Here is a 14,598-nt window from a genome sequence, read left to right on the forward strand (position 1 = left end):
GAGTCTCGGCTTGAAAATAAACTTCAGTCCCTCGGAGTTTGTGAGGCCAATGAGGTATGATTCTTTCTGATAATGTATGTGAAATCAATGTGTTTTCTTTTATTTGATGTTAGACTAATTGTAAGTTCTGTTTTTCTTACTTATTAGTTCTGACGGCGTTATTTTGGCATTGTTGTTGACGAGAAGAAGGCGTGGCTGAAATAAATGTCTGTGTGAGAAAAACGAACAACTTGAGCCTTGATTAAGACCTCGGAGGGAGTAACACGTTCGACACTTAATATATGACAACAAAGTGTAGTTGAAAGGGACCTGCTTTTTTGTAAGATAAGAATATAGTATATGAGTATATGAGTGAAAATCATGTCTTGATGGGACCCAGGATAGCTCAATGGTCAACACTGTGGGCGGTCGACACCCTCCACCCGCTGGGACAGTACAGTCCCCAGTCCCCTGCCCGACGCATCCGCCTGCAGACAGAAGGGGATAGCAACGTTAGGCATGTGCAGAACCGGCTCCTCACAGAGGGCTCTCTTTACCTTCACAAACACCTGCTGGCACTGCTCCGTCCACTGGACCAGCTCAGGGGCACCCTTTTGGGTGAGGTCAGTCAGTGGGCTGGTCAGGTCCGCGAACCGGGGAATGAACCGGCGGTAGTAGCCCGCCAGTCCCAAAAACTGCCTCACCTCTTTTTTCATCTTGGGGTGGTGGACAGGCCGCGATCGCCGTCGTCTTGTCCACCTGCGGTCACACCTGTCCCCCTCCCAAGTGGTACCCCAAATACTGTACCTCCCTTCGGCCAACTGTGCACTTTGCTCGGTTGGCGGTGAGCCCCGCCCGCCTCTGAGACTCGAGCACTGCCCCCGCCCGCCGCATGTGCTCCTCCCAGCTGCTACTCTGGATGATGACATCATCCAGGTAGGCAGCTGCATATGCCACATGAGGGCGCAGCACCAGGTCCATGAGGCGCTGGAACGTAGCAGGCGCACCGAACAAGCCAAATGGAAGCGTCACAAAATGGCATAAACCTTCCGGAGTGGAAAAGACCGTTTTTTCCCGGGACTCTGGTGATAAGGGAATCTGCCAGTAGCCCTTGGCCGAATCCAGTGTCGTGAAAAAACGAGCAGTGCCCAGCCGATCCAGGAGCTCGTCGACCCGAGGCATTGGGTATGCGTCAAAACGTGACACTTCATTCACCTTGTGGTAATCCACACAGAACCGCACAGACCCATCCTTCTTCCCTACCAGAACGATAGGTCTGCACCGTGCACTGTGGGATTCTTCTATCACCCCCAATTCCAGCATTGTTTTTAATCTCTCCCGAACTACTTTGCGCTTGTGTTCGGGAAGCTGGTATGGCCGAGACCGCACCGTAACCCCCGGGCTAATCTCAATCGAATGCTGGATGAGGTTCGTGTGCCCGGGCCGAGGGGAGAACACATCAGCGAAGCGCCATTGCAGCTTAGCAACATCCGCTTTCTGTGCTAACGTGAGCAGATGGTCACAGGGAAGGGAGGAGGGCGAGGCCGAGCGCGGGACCTCGGGCCCGAACTCCTCCTGTTCCTCCACCAGCGTAACCATGGAAGCAGGCTCCGCCTCCCTCCATGCTTTCAGCAGGTTCAGATGGTATATTTGCGTGTCTCCGCCCCAGTCCGAGCGTCGAACCTCGTAATCCACATCCCCCACCTGCCGTGTGACCTCAAAGGGCCCTTGCCAGCGGGCAAGTAATTTTGAGCTGGGTGTTGGGAGTAATACAAGCACTTTTTCTCCCGGTGAAAATTTCCTTAGCTGGGTCCCACAGTTATACGTGCGCTGTTGACGTTCCTGGGCGCGGAGCAAATTCTCAAGTGACAGGTGCCCCACTGTGTGGAGTTTTGCTCGCATGTCCATGACGTACTGAATTTCATTTTTGCTGGTGCTTGGACCCTCCTCCCAGCTTTCTTTAATTACGTCCAGCACCCCGTGCAGCTTCCTGCCGTATAATAGCTCAAAAGGCGCAAAACCTGACAAGGCCTGAGGTACCTGCCGCATCGCAAACATTAGGGGATCCAGCCATTTATCCCAATTTGGTTTGTCCTCGTGCGTGAACTTACGGATCATGGTTTTCAGCGTCTTATTTAGCCGCTCCACCAGCCCGTCTGTTTGTGGGTGGTACATGCTGGTGCGGATCACTTTAATTCCCAATAACCCGTATAGTTCCTTTATCGTGCGTGACATAAAGGACGTGCCCTGGTCAGTCAGAATCTCTTTCGGGATTCCAACTCTTGAGATGACCTGAAACAGGGCCTGCGCGACACTTTTTGCCGAAATGGAGCGCAGTGCACTGCTTCGGGATAGCGCGTTGCGTAATCCACCAGGACTAGCGCAAAGCCATATCCCCGTGTACTCGGATGGAATGGTCCGATGAGGTCCATACCAATTCTCTCGAAGGGGACCTCCATGAGCGGCAATGGGCGCAAGGGCGCCTCCGGGGTGGCCGCTGGGTTCACCAGCTGGCAGTCCGGGCAAGCAGCACACCAACGGCGCACGTCTGCCCGGATTCCCGGCCAGTAGAATCGGACCATGACCCGATTAAGTGTTTTCTCATACCCCATTTGGCCAGGCATGGGGTTATAGTGCGCAGCCTGGAAAACCATTTCCCGGCGGCATTTTGGCACCAACAACTGGGTGGATTCCTCGCCTGTTTGAGTGTCACGGCTCACTCGGTATAACCTGTCCCTAATAATTGAAAAATAAGGGAATAACCGCGCTGCTCCCGGGGGCACCAGCTGACCGTCGATGTAATTCACTTGGTCACAGGCCAAAGTTTAATCGCGAGACTGCTCGAGGGGGAAATCCTCCGTGGGGGCCCACCGGGGTTCCGGGAGGACTTCCCTCCGTCCTGGATGCACTCGCGTCGCCACTGAGAACGGTGCGGACACTCCCCTCTCCTACGGTCCGTGAACGCACCCCCGTGCATTGTGTGACTAAACTATTAAATCTGGTGTGGATCATCGGCGCCTCCTGCGCGGTGTTGGGGTGTGTCGTACGGGAACCTGTCTGTGGGTCGTGTCCGCATCTGCTGGCCGGGATCTCGTCATCGCCGGCGTTTGCCCCTCCCTTTGCGCGGGCCGTTGGCCCGGCGCTGGTATCGGCCGCTCCGTTCCCCTCCGGGCCGCCTGCTCCCGTCCTGCCTCGCGGTGGACAGCCAGGTAGTCCTCTGCCAGGGTCACCGCCGCTTGTAGATCGCGTGGGCGGTGGTACTCTTTTTAGTTCCTGTTTTCACTCCCTTGCTTTGTCACCATAGCAACCATTAGTTTCACCTGGTTCACATTTTCACTCATGCACCTGTTGTCAATCATGTCACTGTTATTTAAGCCTGTCTTTTTCTGTTGGTCGGCCTGGCGACATTTGCTTCTGCTACCCTTGACACCCATGCTGATGATACCTATGATATTCATGCCATAGTTCCCTGCTTTCCAAGTGAGTTTTTGTTTATTGTCCATAGTTTTGCCTTTGTGGTAGTTTTTTGTTTCTTAACCAAGTTAGTCTTCGCTTTGAGCGCGCCTTTTGTTTGTACCCCTTTTGTAGTTTACAGTTAAAAATAAATCATGTCCTTACCCTCACGCTATGTCCGATCGAACTATTCTTGCATCTCGGGAAAATAAACACCCCAAAGTCCTCGTTATGACAGAATGTCGCCAGCTGAAAGAAATTTTCCCACAAGGAAGTTGGACGAGGGAGCGTGGGAGCGTGGGAGGTCCTGTGCGCGATGGAAGAGGAAACGCTGTGCTATTCCTCCGTGGAGCGCAGAGACCTGATGTGGGAGCCAAATGGAAAAGTTATTCCATTAAACTCCGTGTGGCCCCACGACGTTGGCGCGTCGCTCCATTCCCGAAAGCGCCGGCAAAAGCGAAAGTCGTCAGGAAGGGCTTCTCCGAGCCGACAGGACGCGTCGCTCCCACAAGCTCCTCCCCCTCCGGGCGGAAACAAGTAGCAGGCAGCCCTGCTTCGCCCTGATGACATCACAGCTCAGGAAGATTTTTTTTCTCTGAACTCTTTTTCCTTTTGTTACCCGACTCCAACCAAAGACTCTAAAAACATGATAAAACATTATCAGAACATGTTTCTAGAAATTAGAGCTTGTCAATCCAGGCATGCCCCGGGGGGGACAATTTGGACAATTTAGAGGGGAGGATTCTGCCCCCCTCCTGACCTCTCTCCACCCACCCCTGAAAACGGTTCCAGACCGTGGGGAGAACGTCTGGGCGTCTGGTTTTCGCTCCTTGAGGGGGGGGGGCTAGGGCCGGGAACTGTTCAAATGGGTTGGGTCAGCTTCACCATGCCAAGCCACAGCCTCCAGCCCGGCCGCCACCACCAGTTTTTCGGCGTGCCAAGCCACAGCCTCCAGCCTGGCCGCCACCACCGGTCTTTCGGCCTGTTAAGCCGCAACCACCAGCTAGGCCACCTCCACCTGCACCTGTTCCAAGGCTAGCACCAGCGCCAAGGCTAGCACCAGCGCCAAAGCTAGCACCAGTTCCAAGGCTAGCACCAGCGCCAAGGCTAGCACCAGCGCCAAAGCTAGCACCACGGCTAGCTCCAAGGCTAGCACCAGCGCCAAGGCCAGCACCAGCGCCAAGGCTAACACCAGCGCCAAGGCTAGCATCAGCGCCAAGGCTAGCATCAGGGCCAAGGCTAGCACCAGGTCCAAGGCTAGTGCCAGTCGCAGCACCACGGCTAGTGCCAGTTGCAGCACCACGGCTAGCACCAGTCGCTGCACCACGGCTAGCACCTGTCGCTGCACCAGCTCCAAGGCTAGCACCACGAACTGCACCACGCCAGGTTCCTGTTCCTGTACCTGCACCACGGCGGGTTCCTTGTAGCTACACCACGGCAGGTTCTTGTAGCTGCACCACGGCAGGTTACTGTAGCTGCTCCACGCCGGGTTCCTGTAGCAGCTCCATGCAGCCAAGCGCCGCCCGTAGCAGCTCCACGCAGCCAAGCGCCGCCCGTAGCAGCTCCACGCAGCCAGGACCCAAGCCAGGACCCACCATGCCAAAACCCATCATGCGAAGACCCACCATGCCAAGAGCCACCACGCCAAGATTCGCCGCCTGCCGCACCACGCCAAGCTTCGTCTGCTGCCGAACCCACGCCAGACTCGTCTGCTGCCGCTTCCATGCCTGACTCATCGTCTGACTCCACGCCTGCCACGACGAGGACGCGCGCAACTTCCACGCCTGCCACGACGACGCGCCCGCCTCCTCGTCGGCCACGGATGTGGCCATTCCCGGGTCGTCCGCCACGCCAAGTACGCCGACCACCTCGTCGGCCACGGATGTGGCCGCTCCCGGGTCGCCCACCTCGTCAGGTGCAGCACCGTTCTATGCGTCGCCGCCACCTGACTCTGCCCCGGTGGATTCGGGGACACTTGGTCATGTCCCCCTCCTGCCCTCCCATGACTCTTGATCCTGCTTTGTTTTTTTGTTTTTTTGGACGTCTGGGATCTGTCTTTGAGGGGGGAATCTGTCATGTCTGTGATCATGTTTTGTTTAAGTTATGTTCTGTTTGGTTTTTGGACTCTTTTTAGTTCCTGTTTTCACTCCCTTGCTTCGTCACCATAGCAACCATTAGTTTCACCTGGTTCACATTTTCACTCACGCACCTGTTGTCAATCATGTCACTGTTATTTAAACCTGTCTTTTTCTGTTGGTCGGCCTGGCGACATTTGCTTCTGCTACCCTTGACACCCATGCTGATGATACCTATGATATTCATGCCATAGTTCCCTGCTTTCCAAGTAAGTTTTTGTTTATTGTCCATAGTTTTGCCTTTGTGGTAGTTTTTTGTTTCTCAACCAAGTTAGTCTCCGCCTTGAGCGTGCCTTTTGTTTGTACCACTTTTGTAGTTTAGAGTTACAAATAAATCATGTCCTTACTCTCACGCCATGTCCGATCCAAGTATTCTTGCATCTCGGGAAAACAAACACCCCGAAGTCCCCGAAGTCCTTGACATATATATATATAACAAACACCCCGAAGTCCCCGAAGTCCTTGACATATATATATATATATATATATATATATATATATATATATATATATATATATATATATATATATATATATATATATATATACTACCGTTCAAAAGTTTGGGGTCACCCAAACAATTTAGTGGAATAGCCTTCATTTCTAAGAACAAGAATAGACTGTCGAGTTTCAGATGAAAGTTCTCTTTTTCTGGCCATTTTGAGCGTTTAATTGACCCCACAAATGTGATGCTCCAGAAACTCAATCTGCTCAAAGGAAGGTCAGTTTTGTAGCTTCTGTAACGAGCTAAACTGTTTTCAGATGTGTGAACATGATTGCACAAGGGTTTTCTAATCATCAATTAGCCTTCTGAGCCAATGAGCAAACACATTGTACCATTAGAACACTGGAGTGATAGTTACTGGAAATGGGCCTCTATACACCTATGTAGATATTGCACCAAAAAGCAGACATTTGCAGCTAGAATAGTCATTTACCACATTAGCAATGTATAGAGTGTATTTCTTTTAAGTTAAGACTAGTTTAAAGTTATCTTCATTGAAAAGTACAGTGCTTTTCCTTCAAAAATAAGGACATTTCAATGTGACCCCAAACTTTTGAACGGTAGTGTATATATATATATATATATATATATATATATATATATATATATATATATATATATATATATATATATATATATATATATATATATATATATATATATGTATATATATATATATATATATCATAACGATGATTTTGGGGTGTTTGTTTTCCCGAGATGCAACAATACTTGGATCGGACATGGCGTGAGAGTAAGGACATGATATATATATATCCATCCATCCATCCATTTTTTACCGCTTGTCCCGTTCGGGGTCGTGGGGGTGCTGGAGCCTATCTCAGCTGCATTCGGGCGGAAGGCGGGGTACACCCTGGACAAGTCGCCACCTCATCACAGGGCCAACACAGATAGACAGACAACATTCATACACTAGGGCCAATGTAGTGTTGCCAATCAATCTATCCTCATATGCACATATATATATCACACACAGAGTAAACACGCTACAGGACTGCTTGTATCGCACATGCTATCACACAGACGTAAACACACTGCAGGACTGCTTGTATCACACATGATATCTCACACAAGTAAACATCCTGCAAGACTGTTTGTATCGCACATGATAAACACACAAGTAAACATGCTGCAGGATTGCTTGTATCGCACATGATATCGCACAAATAAACGCGCTGCAGGACTGCTAGTATCACACATGATATCACACACAAGTAAACAAACTGCAGGACTGCTTGTATTGCACATGATATCACACAAGTAAACAATGCAGGACTGCTTGCATCAATTGCACATGATATCACACACAAGTAAATACGCTGCAGGACTGCTTGTATCACACATGATATCAAAGAAGTAAACACGCTGCAGGACTGCTTGTATCGCACATGATATCACACACACACGCAAACACGCTGAAGGACTGCTTGCATTGCACATGATCTCTTACACTAGTAAACACGCTGCAGGACTGCTTGTCTCACACATGATATCGCACACAAGTAAACACTGCAGGACTGCTTGTATCGCACATGATATCACACACAAGTAAACACGCTGCAGGACCGATTGTATCGCAAATGACATCTCACAAGTGAACACACTGCAGGACTGCTTGTATAGCACATGACATCACACACAAGTAAACACTCTGCCGGTCTGCTTGTATCGCACATGATATCACACACACACGCAAACACGCTGAAGGACTGCTTGTATTGCACATGATCTCTTACACTAGTAAACACGCTGCAGGACTGCTTGTCTCACACATGATATCGCACACAAGTAAACACTGCAGGACTGCTTGTATCGCACATGATATCACACACAAGTAAACACGCTGCAGGACTGATTGTATCGCAAATGATATCTCACAAGTGAACACACTGCAGGACTGCTTGTATGGCACATGATAACACACACAAAGTAAACATGCTGCAGGACTGTTTGTATCGCACATGACATCACACACAAGTAAACACTCTGCCGGTCTGCTTGTATCGCACATGATATCACACACAAGTAAACACGCTGCAGGACTGATTGTATCGCAAATGATATCTCACAACTGAACACACTGCAGGACTGCTTGTATGGCACATGATAACACACACAAAGTAAACATGCTGCAGGACTGTTTGTATCGCACATGATATCACACACAAGTAAACACTCTGCCGGTCTGCTTGTATCGCACATGATATCACACACAAGTAAACAGTCTGCAGGGCTGCTTCTATTGCACATGATATCCCAGAGTTAAAGCAGGACATGTGTTTTGAAAAGTGTTTCTGCTTCCATCTAGTGGTGATTGTTGGTCATTACACCTAAAACTCCTCTTGTAAATGTGATGCATACATTCATGCAGTATTTATGGTAAACATATCAGCACATATCATATCATCTGGTGACATGTGTCCATCCTCACTGAGGACATGAGGAGGAATAACATTTATGTATTTAATACATCTATTTCACTCTCATCTTGCATTTATGTACTCTTCTTTTTGTAGTCTAATTAGACTACTGCATACAAGAGACCAGCAGGTGGCAGCACTACATACAAGAGAACAGCAGGTAGCAGCACTACATACAAGAGACCAGCAGGTGGCAGCACTACATACAAGAGACCAGCAGGTGGCAGCACTACATACAAGAGACCAGCAGGTGGCAGCACTACATACAAAAGTTAAAGTTAAGTTAAAGTACCAATGATTGTCACACACACACTAGGTGTGGTGGAATTTGTCCTCTGCATTTGACCCATCCCCTTGATCACCCCCTGGGAGGTGAGGGGAGCAGTGGGCAGCAGCGTAGCCGCGCCCGGGAATCATTTTTGGTGATTTAACCCCCAATTCCAACCCTTGATGCTGAGTACCAAGCAGGGAGGTAATGGGTCCCATTTTTATAGTCTTTGGTATGACCCGAAGACCAGCAGGTGGCAGCACTAGATATAAGAGACCAGCAGGTGGCAGCACTACACACAAGAGACCAGCAGGTGGCAGCACTACATATAAAAGACCAGCAGGTGGCAGCACTACACACAAGAGACCAGCAGGTGGCAGCACTACAACAAAAGACCAGCAAGTGGCAGCACTACACACAAGAGACCAGCAGGTGGCAGCACTACACACAAAAGACCAGCAGGTGGCAGCACTACATACAAAAGACCAGCAGGTGGCAGCACTACACACAAGAGACCAGCAGGTGGCAGCACTACATACAAGAGACCAGCAGGTGGCAGCACTAAATATAAGAGACCAGCAGGTGGCAGCACTATTACAAACAAGAGACCAGCAGGTGGCAGCACTACATACAAGCAGTGGTGTGCCATCAGGGCCATCAAGACCTTCTCTGCTGGCCTAACTTAACCATAAATTATGATCATAATTAAAAATACAATTATTTTTAAATTTACTTTCCCTAATTATCTAAAAGTATTCATATTCTCTTCATATCATATTATGCTCCTTCCAGTGCTGTTGTTTTTTTAGGTTCTAGTTGTTATCCAATCAGAATTCAGCTAGCTTATGTTGCCATGTTGTACCAAATCTTCCCGGGTTCTTCAGAATCAACCATGTATGTGCACTGTAAGTGACCGGACACATACAGTTGATAGATAATTGCGACAGCCAATCAGATCACCAGTTGTTGTCATGTCAGTAAGGCCTTCTAGCTGGCCTCACGGTGAACGTTTTGATTGATTGATTGAGACTTTTATTAGTAGGTTGCACAGTGAAGTACATATTCCGTACAATTGACCACTAAATGGTAACACCCGAATAAGTTTTTCAACTTGTTTAAGTCGGGGTCCACTTAAATTGATTCATGATACAGATATATACTATGATATATACTATCATCATAATACAGTCATAACACAAGATAATCACATTGAATTATTTACATTATTTACAATCAGGGGTGTGGAGGGGGGGGGGGGGGGTTAGGATATGGACATCAAGTAGTGGACATAGAGAGAGAGAGAGAGAGATCAGAAGGCATGAGAAAAAGTATCTGCATTTGATTGTTTACATTTGATTGTTAGCAATCCGGGGAGGGTGTTAGTTTAGGGTTGTAGCTGCCTGGAGGTGAACTTTTATTGCGGTTTTGAAGGAGGATAGAGATGCCCTTTCTTTTATACCTGTTGGGAGCGCATTCCACATTGATGTGGCATAGAAAGAGAATGAGTTAAGACCTTTGTTAGTTCGGAATTTGGGTTTAACGTGGTTAGTGGAGCTCCCCCTGGTGTTGTGGTTATGGCGGTCATTTACGTTAAGGAAGTAGTTTGACATGTACTTCGGTATCAGGGAGGTGTAGCGGATTTTATAGACTAGGCTCAGTGCTAGTTGTTTAACTCTGTCCTCCACCTTGAGCGAGCCCACTTTAGAGAGGTGGGTAGGAGTGAGGTGGGATCTGGGGTGGAGGTCTAGCAGTAACTTGACTAGCTTGTTCTGAGATGTTTGGAGTTTAGATTTGAGGGTTTTGGAGGTGCTAGGTTACCAGGAGGTGCATGCGTAATCGAAAAAGGGTTGAACGAGAGTTCCCGCCAGAATCCTCAAGGTGCTTTTGTTGACCAGAGAGGAGATTCTGTAGAGAAATCTCGTTCGTTGGTTAACCTTTTTGATTACCTTGGTTGCCATTTTATCACAGGAAAGGTTAGCCTCTAGAATGGAACCTAGGTAGGTGACCTCTTCTTTCCTGGTGATAACAATGTCACCCACTTTTATGGTGAAGTCATTGACTTTCTTGAGGTTGATGTGGGACCCAAACAGGATGGATTCTGTTTTACCCAAGTGTATGGATAGCTTGTTGTCAGCGAGCCAGGTGCAAGTTCTACAGAGCTCAGCACTGAGGATTTTCTCCACCTGTGACTTGTCCTTGCCGGATACCAGCAGGGCAGAGTCATCCGCAAACAAAAACAATTCCCAGTCGCATGCCGATGACATGTCGTTTATGTATATTAGGAACAGTAAAGGTCCCAATATACTGCCTTGGGGGACTCCACAGCTCACCGAGAGGGGGGGGGGGGGGGGGGGACACGGTGCCGTTCACCTCTACCACCTGCTGCCTCCCCTCCAAGTAAGATTGCATCCAGCTCCATGAGGTTTTGTTAATTCCGATTGCTCTGAGCTTATCCAACAGTATAGCGTGGTTAACGGTGTCAAAGGCCTTCTGAAGGTCCAGCATGACCATGCCGCAGTATTTGCCCGCATCCACCTCATGTTTTATGTGGTCGGTCAGATAGAGAAGGCATGTGTCAGTGGAGTGGTTAGTTCTGAAGCCGGATTGGAATTTGTACATGAGTTTATTAGTGGCAAGGTAACTATCGACCTGTTCATAAACAATTTTTTCCATTACTTTCGAAATGAAACTGAGAATAGAAACAGGTCGGTAGTTGCCAGGTTCCAATTTGCTTCCTTTTTTAAAGAGGGGAGTTACTCTTGCAATCTTAAAATCTTTTGGTACTTGGCCTTGTGTAATTGATAGGTTTATTATGTGCGTGATGATCGGGGCAATGAGGGAGGCAGAGTCCCTGAGGAATCTGGAGGGAATATTATCAAGGCCGGTGGCCTTGTTAGGGTGGAGCGCGCTCAATTTTTTAAACACCTCATCAGCTGTGACCATTTCTAATTTGAAATCATCGTTGGATACTCCTAGCTTTCTGTAGAAGGCTTTAAAGTGTTCTACACCAAAGCGACCAGAGTGGTGGGACAGCTTGTTGACAAGGGTTGCGGCTATGCTGGTGAAAAAGATGTTAAGTCTGCTAGCTACCTCCATTTTGTCTGTAATGAGGGAGTCACCCTCCTTGATGCTGATGTTGGTGAGTCTTGTTTTAAGTTTCTGGCTGCAACCAGGAAGCTGGTTGTTGAGAATTTTCCAGAGCTCACGTGGCTTATTTGTGTTTTCCTCTATTTTGTCGTTAATGTAATTTTTTTTCAAGGATTTAGTCAGTTTGGTTGACTTATTTCTTAATTTATTGCATTGCTTTTTGAGAGTTGAAAGGAGTAATTTGAGGTTGATATTATTGGGTTGTTTATCTACTTCTGTTTTACATTTTTGGTATTCAGAGTATTTCCTGTCTCTGTCTTTTATGGCAGCTAATAGGTCCGGATTCATCCATGGTTCCGAGCGGGCTTTGATCCTGACTGTTTTCACGGGAGCCATGTCATTTAGTATCTTTAGGAACGCAGTTTTGAAGCGATCCCAAGCAACATCGACCAGGTTGCTCGCGAGCACAGGGGACCAGTCCCACTCATCTAATTTTAAATTGAAATTGTCATTGGAGTATTTTTTGAGGGATCTGGATTGGGCTGTTATGTGGCCATTGGCTTTAGGTTTAGCTATTTTGCGGGTGCAGAAGGTTAGATAGTGGTCGCTAAGACCACAGATCATGACCCCACTATTTTTTATTTTAGGCCGGTCTGAAGTGAGAATGAGATCTATGGTTGATTGGGTGGAATCACACACCCTTGTAGGTAACGCTATTAACTGGGAAAGACCGTGCAGATTACAAAACTTGCTGAAGGATCTGAAGACAGGCGCATCTTTGCGTTGAATATCTGTGTTCAGATCCCCAGTTATAATTTTCTCCACGTTGTCTGTCCCCGCCAAGCATTCTTCCAAAACCCCATAGAAATCACTCTGATTAGGGGGTCTATAAACAGTCCCTATTAGTACAGGCTTAGCGTTTTTAAATTTGATTTCCGCCCACACAGATTCCAGGTCATTGTGGTTAAGATCAGTGCGAGTTATGTATTTAATATCTTGGTGAATATACATACAAACGCCCCCACCGTGTTTATTCCTGTCCTTTCTGATAACCGAAAGTTTTCTATTTCTATCTCTGAGTCAGACATACTTTGATCAAATTTGGTTTCAGAGAAACACAAGATTTTTACCTTCGTGTTGAGGAACATTTCTCTGATTTGGTCGAGTTTGGCTCCAGAGAGGCTGTTCACATTAAGGTGGATGATGTTTAGTCCACTGGAACCAAAAAGGGCATCAGAGTCCGCTGTGTTGTGGTACTGACCAGAAAAGTTGTTGGTTATTATTGCTGTTGAAGTTGAAGAAGAGAAGGGAGAGAGAGGAGAGGGAGAGAGAGGCCAGGGAGGGGGGGGGGCGGAGTTGGAGAGGGGGAGAGGGGGATGCCAGGTAGGGTTGCTGTGGGTGGATTTCCTTTTGGCGGGCTTTTTTGAAGACAAAGAGAACAACGAAAATGTTTTTGTAAAGGCGCCTCTAAATCCAGTGTATGCCGCGTCCTCGACCGTCATGGACCGGGGGGAGGCCGCGTGGACCCCCGCCATCTCGTGCAGTTCCCCGCCATCACCGATGGCTGAGTCGCCGTCCACCGCCGCCGCGTCGTTCACCGCCGCTGAGTCGCTGCCTTCTCTGATGACTGGGTCGTCCTCCAACGCCGCCGCCGAGCCTCCGACCGTGTCGATGAACGGGGCGAAGTCCTCCGCCGAGCCGCCGACCGCTGGAGCACAGGTGAGCTTGAGCTGAGTTGAGCCGGTAGCTGAGTTAGCTTCGATGGCGACGCTAGCAGTAGCATTGCTAGTCTTCGCCAGTCGGGACAACATTAACCGTGTTGTTACAGGTCCAGGGTTGAGTTCAGTGTCTCCTGATAGTAGAAGTAATAGTAGTATTATTGACTTTCTGTCTATCCTTCCTGTCAGGGGCATGTTCACTTTGCCTCGATGTGCAGTCAAGCACGATGCTAACACGTTAGCTCCAAAACCAAGGTGCTTCGCCGATGTATTGTCGTGGAGATAAAAGTCACTGTGTATGTCCATTTCGCGTTCTTGACTCTCATTTTCAAGAGGGTGAAGTATCCGAGGAGGTTTAAAATATAAATCCGTGATCCACAGTACAAAAAGGAGGAAGTGTGGGATAATCCGAGCAGTTGTTTGAATTCCCGATCGGGAGCGAAAGAGGGTGCGACCGCTCATCTCGGCGTCCTACACAATTGTGACATTTACGCGTCCTGTGATTGGATACTCACTTGTCACTCCCAGGTAAGTATCCAATCAGAAGTTGCACTTTACGAAAGCAGGAAGTGTTCCCACTGGGGTGAGTTTTCCTTGCCCGTATGTGGGCTCTGTACCGGGGATGTCGTTGTGGCTTGTACAGCCCTTTGAGACACTTGTGATTTAGGGCTATATAAATAAACATTGATTGATTGATTGATTGATTGCCCCACAAAGAAGGAGAGCAACATGTTGATTAGGTGGCATATATATCTTTGCAAGGCCATTTTCAAGAAGGATATTTAAAGAGAAACTACATCTTGTGAGACAAGGTCCGCCAGCGCCAGGAAGCTAGCTGAGCTATCCCAGGGATGAAATGGGGAAATGCCTGCCACTTCCACTCGAATCAACCGACTTCGAGCGGTACCACTGGCTTGTATGGTATCGGGTGGGTGATACCAATTGTGAGTTTAAATATTTTCTCCAGCCATGGTCATAAATGATGGTATTTTGAGAGGTAATCATGAGAATC

This window comes from Entelurus aequoreus, linkage group LG14 (assembly GCF_033978785.1).
Source record: "Entelurus aequoreus isolate RoL-2023_Sb linkage group LG14, RoL_Eaeq_v1.1, whole genome shotgun sequence".
Taxonomy (NCBI): Eukaryota; Metazoa; Chordata; class Actinopteri; order Syngnathiformes; family Syngnathidae; genus Entelurus; species Entelurus aequoreus.